Source organism: Callospermophilus lateralis, chromosome 5 (genome assembly GCF_048772815.1).
Source record: "Callospermophilus lateralis isolate mCalLat2 chromosome 5, mCalLat2.hap1, whole genome shotgun sequence".
NCBI lineage: Eukaryota > Metazoa > Chordata > Mammalia > Rodentia > Sciuridae > Callospermophilus > Callospermophilus lateralis.
Genome location: NC_135309.1, coordinates 78,614,804 through 78,629,939, shown reverse-complemented (window position 1 = coordinate 78,629,939; position 15,136 = coordinate 78,614,804). Strand labels below are relative to the sequence as shown.

The window sequence follows — 15,136 nt, the reverse complement described above, 5'->3', positions numbered from 1 at the left end:
CTTGCAGGAGAGAATATGCTGATTTTTCAGACCCATGCCATGTGCCTACTATCGGAACTTTAGAGTGCAAGTGATTAGTGCCATCCTGAGCGTCTGGGTAGAGGATAAAGAATAATAGTTTAACAAAAGAACACCAAAATGTTGTTACCAAAAAAAAAAAAAAAAGGAGATACATATTTTGTGGGGTAAAAAAATAACACAGGTCTACCTACTTTCAGGGCAATGCATCTGTAGGATGGTGCTGTAGGATCCTGAGAGTGCTTCCTTACATTTTTGTACTTCAGCCACTTCTCTTGCCTCACTCCAATCCCATTTATGAAGAAGCAGCACATTTAGGAAATAGGAATTATAATTGGTTCTGAGTGTGTTTTAGAGATGAGAACCTGTGTCATTGGGGAAACTGATGAGGGAAAATTAAGGTGGACTAGAAGGTAGTCATTATACATTTTTAATTGTTGTCTATGGAAATCCTTGCTGAGTTCTGATAATAACTTTGAAGTAACACAAAGAACATAATTTTGTATTCATATATTCATAATAGTTTGGAAAAGAAGTTCCATTTAGAGATGCTACCAATGAGCTATTTTAATATTAAGGAAAATGTTTTTCATTGAAAAATAAAAATGATAGAGACAACTGAGTTGGAGACGAGAGACAACACGTGGGTGCTTTGACTAGCTGTCTTGAGCAAAACATTGACACTGCTCAATGTTGAATGTGGAGTACCCATTGAATAGTTGTTCTTAGGCCTTTGAATATGACCATTTCCATATCATGTGAGACCAGAATATGGAATTCTAAATAACTCTCAACTATCTGTACTGATGAGACAGTCTGAAAATTTTAAAAATTTAAAATTTACTGATGACCCAGTAATTTGAGGGTCTGACTTTGGAATGGTATTAGATATTTGTATAATACACACATTTAGGTACATATTCACTACATTTTGTTCCTTAGGAATCTTATGAGTGAGGAAGACATTTACTGTATTATATCTTGCAGGTTTAGTAGAATGTACTGTATTGAAAGCAGTATATGAGAAGTCATGATTAAAATTGCCATATTTAAATATGATCTTAAGTCATGCTTTATAGTTCAATAAAATAACTCTTGTCCCAAAGGCTTATTTTACACCACCATATGCAAATCATAGAAAGTCATAATTTACCTTGTAATTTCAATCATTCAGTAACCCTTGTTTGGTGCATAGCGTGCTCTAGGTGTTATGGAGAATGCTGGCTAAATTAAGATAAAAATCACTGTCCTTAGTCACTACACAGTTTAGTGGAAGAAGGACAAAAACATTTTAAATTATATATAGATTAGATTTCCAACCAATTCTAGCATTGGGAACCTTGTCAAATCTAGAATTTTTTTTTTTTTTTGTATGTGTGGAGGCAAAGAATGAACCTTTTGGAAATTGGTAAAAGATTAGAGGAGTGGAAGATTTGGAGAGTATGATTGATACAGGGTGTTTGGTCAGTTTCCTGACCAGAAGGAAAGCAGTGATCTTTCTGGTAATATTTATGAAATATCATATGAAAATCAAGGAAGGAGGAGAAATGAAAGGAAACAGACTAGGCAAACACAAAAAGAAGAGTTTGAAAGAAGAGGAGAGCTGATCATAAACGAAGAGTTGGGATTAGAAATAGGAAGACATGAGGCAAAAGATGAGAAACTGGGTTGTAAACCACATATAGTGACCTTCTATAACCATGTGTTCTGTATTTGTTGATTCAAATACAAATATAGATCAAAATTATTAAGAAAAATTGCATCTGTATTGAACATGAAGTCTTTTTTTTTCTTGTTGTTAATCCCTAAACAAACAGTATAACAACTGTTATGTAGCATTTATATTGTATTAAGTATTATAAGTAACCTAGAGATGATTGTAAGAAAACTGTATGCTGTGTGTGGTTATATGCAATTACTGTGCCATATTATATAAAGGATTTGAACACCCATGGGAGTCTGAAACCAATTTCTCATGTATACTGAGGGACAACTGTATACTGATATCAGTGAAAAGAGAGCTCAGACTCCTCTAAGATCCTCCAGTTTCAAGGATTGAGGGGAAGACAGTCAATTCAAGGATCCTGCTTTGGCATACTAAAGTTCATAAAACCAGGAAATTGTGTGGTTGCTGGGACAATCTTCCGTAAACCACCCTCAGCCTTTGAAAAAAATTTTCTTGCATTCTTAGTTACTTCTTTGGGTTGTAACAATATTTTAACATTTTAAAATATTAAACATAGTTGTTTCTTCTGATGTGCTTCAAACTTGCAGTTTTATGCTGTGAAAATGGAGAAAAACAAGAATTATCTCTTCAAATCTGGGGGATAGGGTGGGGTAGAAGGTAAAATACATTATACATTGGAAAGTTGTGGAAGGAAAGGGGAGAGAATCAGGAGTGGGTAGACAAATTTAGCAAGTATAGTATTCTAATGTTTAATTTGATGAATGTGATAAATTGTCCCAGTTAATTTTCAGTAATATCCTATTATACAATATGTATACATTTTTACATCTTTCTCTATAGTGAATAGTTCTGATTTCTGTAACTTCTTCTTGCAGCTCCTGTCTTTGGCTAGACCTATGATCATTCCCATGAGGCTTCCCTGAATGTTTTCTCGTGTCTTCCTTGTTCTTAATCTTAATACCTCAACATGGACCTGCTACTTTAACTAAGACACGACCAGCAATGAGTAGTAGTAAGGTAGGATTACTTTATTGTTCTTAACGAATTATTGAATACATTCTTTTTGATCCTTGAAACTGAATAACAATTTTGACTTGTCTGAATTTTATGTTAGATTTGTCCTTTTCTTTATGTTAGATTATTCTACCTAGGCAGATTACTATCATTTTGCATTTGTGTGGTTTTTTTTTTTTTTGCTTATCATTTATATTAATGAATTTTATCTCATTTGTGACACAGTGTTTTAGCCAGCCTTTTCATTAGTGTGACCAAAAGACCTGACAAAAACAATTAGAGAAAGAAAAGTTTATTTTGGGGTTCAGGGTTTCAAAAGTCTCAGTCCATAGAAGGCTGGCTCTATTCCTTGGGACTTGAGGTGATGCATGGAAGAAGAGTGGGTAGAGGAAAGAGTGGGGAACATGGCAGCAGGAAGCTGAGAGAGAGCTTCATTGAATTACCTGTAGTCAACCATGATCCAGAAATATTAGATAGAAAATTCTGGAAATAAGCAATTAAATTGCAAATATATATATATATCCTCCAAAGGAATGTCCCCAGTGACTAACCTCCTCCAGCCACACCCCTCCTGCCACTAGTCACCACTCAATTAGTCCCTATCAGGGATTCACACTGATTAGGTTAACTATCAACATAGTCATTTCACCTCTTTGTTGAATTGTCTCACACAAAGCTTTTGGGGACACCTAAGATCTAAACCATAACACATAATTATTATTTTTAACTAGTATTTACAATTAGCAGAATCTATAGTACGTCTTCGCCCTGTGTTTCCATGGTCTTATGTTTTTAACTGCCGGGCACCAAACTCGGTGTACATTATATAAGATATATATATTTCTTGTTGAACACTTGTTCTTCCTTCTGGTTTCTGTATTTCTGTATTTCCAGAAAGACTGAAGTCACATGGACTTGAACTCATAATTAATTAAAAGTCATATAAAATTCAATTTTAGGGAAAAAGAGAAAACAAAGTATTAAAGTATTAACTAGGGGCTGGGGATGTGGCTCAAGCGGTAGCGCGCTCGCCTGGCATGCGTGCGGCCCTGGTTCGATCCTCAGCACCACATACAAACAAAAGATGTTGTATCTGCTGATAACTAAAAAAAAATAAATATTAAAATTCTCTCTCTCTCTCTCTCTCCTCTCACTCTCTCTTTAAAAAAAAAAAGTATTAACTAGTATGTATTACAATTTTGTCAGTTGCTTTATTTCCAGCACTAATGTTGTTTCTAGCATTATAATTAAATCCCTTTTGGTAAAATAACCAATTCTATGGGAAAGAGTTTTCTAAAATGTTTCTGAAATTACTTGTCCGTACTTTTCAGTGAGCATTAAGTTTCCTCTCCCTAGCTGTCTTTTAAAAATAGATAATTCTTTTAACCAGTCTGAAATCTTCCCAGGCTGATAACCCAAGCTCTGGCTGGTAATTTTATTTTGGAGATTTTCCAACATCCTGTCATTAAATGTCTATCATATTAAGGTCATTTGAAAGTATGTATCTTGTCTAAACTCTTAGGTTCATTATCTTTTTGGTTTTGTGGCTCATTGGCATATTTATATCTAGTTTAGATGAAAACTGAAATTGGGTAGCTATTACATCTTTCTAACTCTGTGCTACTTGTTTCTTCGAATTAATCAATAATCTTAGCTACCTTCTGTTTCTTCTCAGAAGAATTTTTATGATGTTTTCTCAAAAGAGGGGAGTTAATATTTGGGTTTTTTTTTTTTTTTTTGTGCTTTATGTGAGAGGCATTTGGCTAACTGTTTTTAAGCCTTCATTTGATCCTTATCCTGTGAGTTTTTCCACTTTGCATTTGGTTATCTTTTGAGTTTTAGAGCTGAGAGGTAGTAACAGAGTAATGGAGTCTAATAGCTGGAAAGAACCTTTGAGATCACGTACTTCCTCTCTTTCACCTGGAACCTAGAGAGGTTTTGTGACTGGCCCAAGATCACACAGCTGCTTCTCATGATTTTGGAGACTAGTGCTGCTTATACTCCTCATGCTTCAGTCAAGCTGTCCTCCTCTCATGCTTTTTATCTTCCTTCCCTTTCAACAATTTGTTTTAACAATTCACTGCTATAGAAAAATTGAAAATATAAGACAGTGAACACCCACATTGCTTTTCAACTGAATTCACTCTATTAATGTTTTGCCACATTTTCACTTCATATATGTAATTATGTATTTTTAAAACCATTGATACTGTGGCTTATTTCCTGCATAATCATAATACTTATATCACATATAAGAAATTAACATTAATTTGAGAATATTTTGTCAGTCTATTTGTGCTGCTATAACAAAATACCTCAGACTGGGTATTTTATAAACAACAGAATTTATTTCTCATAGTTCTGAGGCTGGGAAATCCTAGGTCAATATGCTGGCAGGCTTGGTGTTTGGTGAAGACCTTCTCCTTGTAGATGGCTTTGTCTAGATGTTCTCACTTAGCAGAAGGATGGAAGTAGGGAGGCTGTTCTCTGGAGTCTCTTATAAGAGCATTAATCCCATCAATGAGAGTTGAGTGGTTATGGTTTCACCTCCCAAGGGCTTTACCTCTTACCATGTTGCCATCAGGATTAAAGTCTAACATCTGACTTTAGAGAGACATATATCTTCCAACCATAGCAATGTTTAACATAATGATCGTATTCAGGTCTCTTCAGTTGTTCCAGAACTTTTGTTTTGTTTTGTTTTTTGATCCATGTTCAGTCAGGTTTCATGTCTTACGTATTTGGTTCCATGCCTTTGTATTTTCTGTTCTCAAATAGTTCTCTGCTTTTTTGTTTGTTTGTTTTCTTATTGTTCAAAATCTGCATTTTCTTTCAGGAGATAGAATTTGTATATAACTAATGTCTCTTTTGGGAATTGCCTGGTTTCTTAGAACATTATTCATCCAAAACTTATTTGCAGTTTGCTTTTTCCTTCCAATTCTCTGAGGTTGCTGGAGATAATATTGTCATTTCTGAGGTTTTTTTTTTTTTCTTTTCAAAATATCATTCCAGTTTTAAATATACATTAGAAGAGGCTTTTTCCATTTGCATTAAGTTAAAGTTAAGGAAACTTAACTTTTATATTTGATTCTCTGGCACTAGTCAGCAATTGGAATTCAAATTAAAAAGAAAAGTCGGCAGGAGTTCCCCCTCTTTGCCCATCCTCACCTTCTAACCAGATGGTTATATCTAGGAATGTCTATCAAGCCACTGTGAATATTATAAAGGCTTTGTGTTTGAAAGATGCACAATTTCAAGAAAGAAATAATTAAAATGCAAATGACACATAAAGCAAGTGAATAGACAAAATCAGAGCTTGGCACAATCAAGACAGAATTTAAGTATCTTCTGTGTTTTGTACTTTTGTGGAGCACTCTTTCTTTCTTATTTGCTATTGAGTTTCACAGATCTGGTTGATTTTCTTTAAGATTCACGGTGTTTGGGAACAAGTATACTTTTTTGGGAGGAAGACATTACTTTTTTTTTTTTTCCTTTTTGGTACTGGGGATTGAACCCAGGGTTGCATAACCACTGAGCCACATTCCCAGCCCTTTTTATTTTTTGTTTTGAGACAGGGTCTCAATAAGTTGCTTAGGGCCTTCCTTGCTAGATTGCTGAGGCTGGCCTTCAACTTGTAATCCTCTTGCCTCAGCCTCCCAAATTGCTGGGATTTCAGACATGTGCTACCTAGCTAACATTGAGCTAACTTTTAAGCAATATTTTCAAAGAGGAGAAAATAATGTTTTGGTTGAAAGGAAAGAGAAAATTTCAGTGAGGAAAGGGACTACTCTGGATGCTTTTAGGTTATACTTCTTGTGTGCTTTTATTACCTTTTACAAATAGATTCCTTTTACAAATATTGTTGTATATTAGAATTGCCTCTTCTCTGATTAGCTTCCTGAGGTTGAAACCAGTATTTTTATCTCTGAGTATTCAGGAGTTTACTCAGTGCTTGGCACATTGTAGACATTTAGTAAATCCTTATCTGATGGGTAAATGAATGAACAATAGTCTCTAAATAACATACAGAGCAAAAAAGACAAATTAGATTGATTTACTGCCAAGGTGCTCAATTAGAGGTAGAATTAGTTGAGAAGCTTGAAATAAGGAACAGGGAAATTGTTTCAGTGAAAGCCAGGAGGAGTATTCTGTGGAAGAGGTAAAGATATCTATTATGTGGAAGAGTTAGATATCTATTATGGAAACACAATTGGGAGAGTTTTTATAAAAATAGCTATCATGATATATAAATACCCTTGCCATTTTTTGAATTAAAATGAATGTTTGAAGGATAAATAATTTTTAATGTTAAGTACTTAATAATTAGAAATAAGTTTTGTTTTTAGTGTCATGAAACTGCTAATGTTATTCAGGAGTTCTTTCTAAAATTCATTATTGGAATTAGTAAAACTATAGAAAAATTGAAATAGTAGTAAAATGGGCCCCCAAGTATCCATCACTTACCATACTTTGGCAATTTCGTTAGTCTTGTTTCATCTACAAAACTTGTTTTTCTGCTGCTGGGGATTAACCCAGTTGTGTTCTATTATCCAGCTACAATCCCCAGCCCTTTTATTTTAATTTTGAGAGTGGGTCTCAATAAACAGCAACAGGCATTGCACCACTGTGCATGGCTGAGGTATTTTTTTCCCTGGAGTATTTTAAGTATTCTGTCATAATTAGTTTGCTTGAACACTTGTTTTCAATTCTTTTTTTGTTTGTTTGTGGTACTGGCGTTTTACCCAGGGTTGCTCTACAACTGAGCTATATCCCGGTCCTTTTTGTTTTCATTGTGAGACAGGGTCTGGCTAAGTTGCCTAGTCTAGCTTGAACTTGCAATGCTCCTGCCTTAGCCTTCCAAACTGCTAGGATTATATGTGCCACTGTGCCTGGCTTGTTTTCATTTGTTTTGTGTACATCCAGGAGTAGAATTGCCATATCCTATGGTGATTCTATGTTTAATTATTTGAGGAATTGACAACTGTTTTCCACTGTGACTGAATCAGTTTGCATTCCCACTAGCAATGTATGAAGATAGTTTTTCCACATCCTCACCAATATGTGTTATTTTCCAATTTTTTATTACAGCTATCCTAGTGTATATAAGTTCATTTCTCATTGTGGTTTTGATTGCCATTTTCTTAATGACTAGTAATGTTGAGAGTTTTTTTCATGTGCTCATTGACTATTTGTATATCTATTGTGGAGAAATATATAATTAAGTCTTTTGCCCATATTTAAATTGAGTCGTGTGATGTTTAATTTTATGTGTCAACTTGACTGGGCAAAGGGATATTTAGCAAGTAAAACATTATTTCAGGGTGTGTCTGTGAGGGTCATTCTGGAAGAGATTATTAATATTTGAATCAGTAGACTGAGTATAGAAGATCTTCCTTATCAATGTGGTGGGCGTCATCTAATTTGTTACAGGATTAAAAAGAACTAAAAGGCAGAGGAATGATGAATTTACTCTTTCTGCTTAAGCTGACACATCTATCTTTTCCTTCGATTAGGCTTTGGTGCTCCTGGTTCTGTCTTTTGGACTCAGATCAGGAGTTTATATCTGTGACCGCACCCAACCCCATTTATAGACCAGTAGGTTGTTGAACTTTTTGACCTCTATAACACCACCAGCCAAATCCTAGAATAAATTTCTTTTTATTTATGTCTCTGTATGTCCTATTGGTTTTTGTTTCTTTGGGAATCCCAACAATACAAAATTTTTGTCTTTGTAATGTTGAGTTGTAAGAGTTCTTTATATTCTGAATATTAGACCCTTACATATACCATAATTATAGGTATATCACTTACAAATTATTTTCTTCCATTCTTTGATTTGTCTTGTCCTCCTACTGGTAGTATGCTTTGATCTACAAAAGTTTTGAATGTTGATGAAGTCCAGTTTATTGATTTCAAGTGCCAATTTTTTTTTTTTTCTTCTGATTTTGGCTTAGCTAGCTTGCTCCTAGTACTTGTGAAAACTTCTAAGAGAAGAAACTCTAAATATTTCCATAGTCAAATACTTTAAATACTTTCTTTCATAGAATATGACTTATGTTAATGCAGATTGTTGGAGTTGCTTTTCTTATTGTGACTGCCTATATAATCTGTAGGGAAATTTTTCTATCATATCCTGGTATTTAACATTAGGCCTTTTTTTTTTTTTTAAACAATTCACCCATGACCAAATCAAAGCAGTATAAAGGAAAACAATATATTTAAATGTTTATTTTCCTTTAGAATATTTCACATTAAGCTTTTTGTGTATGCTCACTGATTTACAATCTTAATATGTTTTACTAAAGTTTTTTTTGGTTGCTCTGTCTGTATAATCTACATTATTAGTAGCTAGAGAAATATTGGTTAGAGCCATGGCTTTCTCATGGTTAATTTTTTTTAAATATTTATTTTTTTAGGTGTAGATGGATACAACACAATGCCTTTATTATGTGGTGCTGAGGACCAAACCCAGGTCCCGCCCGTACTAGGCGAGCGCTCTACCGCTGAGCCACAATCCCAGCCCCTCTCATGGTTAATTTTAAGTACATTTCTCATCCTTTACTCTTTCCTTATATTTTCTTTTTTTTAAATTTTTTAAATTTATTTCCTACATACATGACAATAGTGGAATGCATTGCATTCATAATTATCCATTCACAGCATCCTTATATTTTCTTACATACATCTGTAAAACTTGATTTTTACCTTCTTCCTTTTTTTTTTTTTTTTTTTTTTTTTGTGTGTGTGTGTGTATGGTGCTGGAGTCTAGCCCAGAACTTCATGCATGGTAGGCAAGCATTCTAACACTAGGCAATACTGCCTGCTCAGATTTTTTACCTTTCTAATCCTCAGTCTTTAAAAAAAAAAAAAAAAAGTTGTTGGTAGTTTTTTTATTTTGTTTGTTTGTTTTGTTTTCTTTGTTTGTTTGGTGGGTGCTGGGAATTGATTGAACCCTGGACCTCTCACATGCTAAATACATGCTCTATCCCCAGTCCCTTTATATATTTTTAATCTTAAAAAGCAAATGGATGGTTATTATAAAAACAGAAACTAAGATACATAAAGCAAAATGACATTATTCAAACTGTTCCCAAGTCTCACTCTCCAAAGGTAGCAAATATTTAGTTTGATGTGTATCAGTTTAGATTTTTAAAATATACTGAAAACAAATGTTTATGTGTGTATAATTTTTAAATGCAATTATTTGATATACATGTTCTGCAATTTGCTTTTCCTATTTTTCATTTGATGTCTATTTATGCTTCATGTACCTCTAAAATTTGTTTGCTGTAACTTTGTTAGAAATGTAACATAAGAGGGCAGAATCAGGGGCTGGGGATGTGGCTCAAGTGGTGGCGCACTCGCCTGGCGTGCGTGCGGCCCGGGTTCGATCCTCAGCACCACATGCAGACGGGGATGTTGTGTCTGCCGATAACTAGAGGATAGATATTAATAAGTTCTCTCTCTCTCTCCCTCTCTCACTCTCTCTTTCAAAAAAAAAAAAAAAAGAGGGCAGAATCACTCAAAATAATAGGAGGAAAAAAAGCAAGAATAATTGAATGTATAGGAAGATTAAATTTTAAAAGCTTAGGCTGAGGAAAATACACGCTAGTTTTTATTAATATTACTGCTGTCTTTTAATTTACAAGCTCCTCTTTTTGGCTCATTTGATCTTTATTGAATTATAAAGGCATTTTTTTTTTCATTTGACATTTTAGAATAATTGCATAAGAAAGAGTTGGAGGAAAACTATAAGATGTATTGAGTACCCCTATGGTGTACACTTATATGACTGACATCGTTTGAGACATGTGAAGTTGCAAACATGAATAAAATACTCTTGGGCTGGGGCTGTAACTCAGTGGAGGAGCGCTTGCCTAGCATGTGTGAGGCACTGGGTTTCATCCTTAGCACTGCATTAAAAAAAATAAACAAATAAAATAAAAGCATGTTATCCTTTTTTTTTTTTTTAAGAGAGAAGTGAGAGAGAGAGAGAGAGAGAGACAGAGAGAATTTTTTTTAATATTTATTTTTTTAGTTTTTGGCGGACACAACATCTTTGTTTGTATGTGGTGCTGAGGATGGAACCCGGGCCACACGCATGCCAGGCGAGCGTGCTACCGCTTGAGTCACATCCCCAGCCCCCCACCCTTTTTTTTAAATTTATTTATTTATTTATTTATTTTTTAATTTTTTTAAGCATGTTATTCTTCAAAGATACCCTCATTACTAAGCTCTGTGATAATAAAGAGCAATCACACAGAAGAGGTTTCCTGAATGAAGTGACCTAGTCTTATAACACTACTAAAAATTAGCCAGGGTTTAAAAAAGAAACAACAAAACAATAACAACAATAAAAACAGGGGAAGTGAAAAAGAATTGAATCAAAATTGGAGGTTGTTATAAGACCAATAGTAAAACAGTCAGCAATTTAATATGCATATGGAAAGGTATAGAGTGGATTCTGTGCTCCAGTTTGCTTTGAGTGCTTCAGAGTTATACTTCTTACCCTGGTATAATAAAGAATAGCATCCCACTTCAACCTTAAAATTATCCCAGTTCTGTATGGTAAGTGGCAAGCTCACCTAGAAAAGAAGAGTCAAGGTGATAAATTTTCAGAAAATACTTTGATTAGTGGTTGTCTGGAGATCTCTTTGAAGTAAAAGAGTAGATAGAAGGTAAGAGCTCAGAGAAATAGAAGCCTAAAACTAGAATATTAAAATTTACTTTGCTAAAGCAAACACTTTGGATTTAGACTATGGACAATAGCACTTGAAGTAGAGTTGAATTGAAGGTCTTTGAAGAAGAGGAGAAAGGCTATCAAGGCTAATATTTCCATCGATAAGGATAAGAATTGGCTCGAACAATATCATTTTGGGGCATGTAGAATGTAGAGATGCAGATTTGGGAACAAATAACAGGAAGGTCAGGTGGGAATTAATGAAGCCAAATGGTATAAATTTTAAAGGAGGAGGAATCTTTGCATAAGACTGGAGGAACTGTGATTTGGAAATCTAAGAAACTGGAATTGTTGCCCACATTCTGCTTAACCTAGTCTCATGAATAAGAGTGTTGAAATGTAAGAAAGGTATGGCTTTCACCTCAAAACATGGTGCTATTGTGGGGTTTCAAATTTGATGGGAGTTGGAAGGTAGAGATTTAGGGAAGTTTGTTTATAAACTGAATGGAATCTAGAGGAATCAGTACATATGAAGAACAATCTGGGAATAAAATAGAGTTGTAAGGTCATAACTAAAGGGAAAGGATGGGGGTGGGAGCAGGGATTAGGCCTTTCTTTTGGGGAAAACACTGAATTATCTAAAAAAGCCAAGAATGGAACTTATTTCCTTCATGTTTCTAAATAGTGGCTTGTCTGGTCTGGGCTCCCTGAGGGGCTGTCATACTGCAGGTTAGAGACTGGTTGCTGCTTAGTTCATTTAACTTATAACTGATGAAACCCTTTTGGTTGCTGCTCTGTTAGTGTATACCTTTAGTGAGTGTTATTTGAAGGAATTTTGAAATTATTTTGACATTTCCCCACATTGTTATTCTCTTTAAAAGAAAAATTTTGGCCTTAATTTGAAAACTGAACTGATTTTTTTTTTAAATAATTAATCATGCAGGAAGGGTAAAATATTAAAAGGCATCTAGATAGTTATATTTTTAGAATTTAGGACAGACAAGTTTCTATGCATTATGATCATACTACTCTTATAAATTTCTTTCTTCTATTGTTTTTCCTTAAATTAGCAATGTTTTTACACCATTTCCCCTGTTTTCCTACTTCTGTACCTCAGCTCCAGTTAAAACTTTTTACTTAGAAAGTAACTCTTCTCCACCACTTTCTCATCCATCTTCTTTCTTTGAGCTGTCTTATGCTTTATCAGTAATGACTGCTTTTTAAAAAGTACTTCCAATACCAGGCACATTTCTTAATTTTACCTGAACTTCATAATAACCCTGCAAAACAGCTATTATTATCCTTATATTAAGACAAGAAAACTCAGCTTTTAGGGAGGTAGTTTAAATTCAGTTAACACTGCTGACAAAAGGCAGCATTAGGATTTGAACCAAAGACAGCCTTTACAAAGCTACTTCCTTTATACATCTTTGAAGATAAACAGATATACATTTGTATATTTCTCCTATAAATATCTCTCAAGGTTTATACGAGATTTCCTTTTCTTAATAAGTCTTTTTTGCACCCCCACCCCCAATCTCTTTGTAGCACTTTTCACCTTGGATCTTCATGTTCATTTGTCTTTCTTTGTGTATCCTTCGTCAATATCCCTGCTGAATTTTACCCGGTCTGTTTTGTGTACCTGTTGAATTACGTTTTATTTAATTTGTTTTCATGTTTGTTATTTGTAGGTTTTGAGCTTCTTGAGACTAGGGACTTTTATCTTATTCATTTATGTTCCTGTTTACTGGCATTGAAAGACAAATACATATGTTTGTATGTTGAGTAATTTTTTTTTCCTACTATCGATTGAACTCAGAGGCACTTAACCACTGAGCCACATCCCCAGCCCTTTTTTATTTTTTATTTTGAGACAGGGTTTTGCTAAGTTGCTAAGGCTGGCTTTGAATTTTCAATCTTCCTGCCTCAGCCTCAGGAGCTACTGTAATTACAGTCATTTACTACTGCACCCAGCTTACTGAGTGAATTTTGAATGAATTAATCAGATTATCATTGCTCATGTACTTGTCTTACTATACTGTAAATTGCTTGAGTGTTGTAATTCAGATTGTATTTTATGTCCTCACTATTTTATCTCTTGATAATCCAATAAAAATGTGTGGTGATTTATAGCCATTCCTTCAAAAATTTTTGTTAATCCTGCTCTCCTTAAATAATTTAAAAATGTTAGTACTTCATATATAGTTTTAATATAAAAATAGAGTTAAAAGCTAATGTGTTGTTCACTTGATCATAGACTCAGAGTTGGTCCGAGTATAGAAGATTGTCATTCATTAATGATGTTCCAATAGGCTGTCCAGTCTAGGAGTATTTCATCTGCATTTAACTTTCATTTAAAATTGAACTAGGAGCAAAATAGAAAGCATATGAGGAATTTTAAACATAATACCACGTTCATAAGGTGGCCAAGGTCAGCATTTATTAATTGGTAACGAATGATGCTGTCTTCATAGTTAAATTTTGGTGACTATTCATTTCAGTCTATTTAAGTACTTCTGAAAAAAGAACTCACTTTGTATTCATGTGAAGTCAGTTTTTTGGTTTGTAACTGTGTTTGGTACTTGCTTGCTTTGTGGTTTTAGTGACTTTTTTTCTGTCTTGCTGCTGGCATCTTAATATTTTGTTCAGGTAGTCACTCTGTTTCTGACTTCTGTCAGTATTGAAGCATGTAAAAGGTAAGAAATACCTTCAGATAATTTGTATTTAACTGCTTAATGATTTTGTAGTCTATGCAAACTCTATTCTTGTAATGTAACTATACAAACATATTCTTGTAACTTGAACCATAAACTGATTTTGATAGGTTTTATTAGTCAAGGATTATAAATTCAAGTGTTATTGAATTTCCTTCCATTTCATGAGAATACCTGTTAGGGGAAGAATGAAGGATTTCCTATTTTTATTACAGGGTTTTTATTTGCTAGTTTTCTGATTTTTCTAGATCTTCAGTGATGTACTTGAATTTCTTTATCAATGTTAAAATAAAGGAAAAATTTGTAAACATAAAGCATCTTTGTTTCATTACCATACTATGAAAGACAATATTCAACACAGAGTAAACTTTCTTTTTGCTACAAAAGAGCAATATTTCCATGTCTGTACTTGGAGAAGTTGCTAGTCATGGAGCCAAAAGTTGAAAAGCAGGAGGCATGTTAAAACAGATACTCCAATGATATAAAGACTAAAAAAAAAAAAAAAAAAAATCTATGATATATTTGTTTCTGGTTAGCTCATAGTTTAAAGGGAGAAATACACCTGAGCAAATCATTGAAATAAGAGATGTATCATGTGAAGCACAGATACAGGTGTAGTCTTGGGATATGAGAAAAGGAAGTACTTAACTCAGTTTGGGTGGTGGTGATGGTTGTAGGGAAGCTTCACGGAGAACACAACTTTGAGTTTGGTTGTTGATATTCTCTAGGCCAATATGAGTGGAAAAACATTGAGACTGAGGGAACAATATCTACAAAGGCAAAGGGGTGTGAAGGAACCATAAATAGTAAGTTGTGCGGCTACTACAAAGGGCAGGAAATTGTCTTGAGCCAGCTCCGATTACCAGGCAAAGGACTTTGAAGTCTTTAATCAGTTATGGTTATTTAATACCTAATGTTACTAGGTATTAAATAATAGAATTAATTAATATTAATGTTAGAATTAATGCCAGTATTACCCAGAATCCTAGGGAATGAAGGGAGAAAAGTAAGATTGCAGGGCAC

At 34.1% G+C, this 15,136-nt stretch overlaps 1 protein-coding gene across 7 annotated transcripts in view; it reads left to right on the top strand.

The window, feature by feature from the left end:
* The window catches only part of Fer (FER tyrosine kinase), a 413,495-nt gene that overhangs the window by 13,513 nt on the left and 384,846 nt on the right, over positions 1 to 15,136 (top strand). For 5 of the 7 annotated variants that reach the window (XM_076856939.2, XM_076856936.2, XM_076856940.2 and 2 more), the window contains exon 2: positions 2,581 to 2,722. The exons of the other annotated variants lie outside the window; for them this stretch is intronic. The gene's annotated coding sequence lies outside the window, so the exon portion shown is untranslated. The remainder of the gene's footprint in view (positions 1 to 2,580; positions 2,723 to 15,136) is intronic. 7 annotated transcript variants of the gene reach the window in all.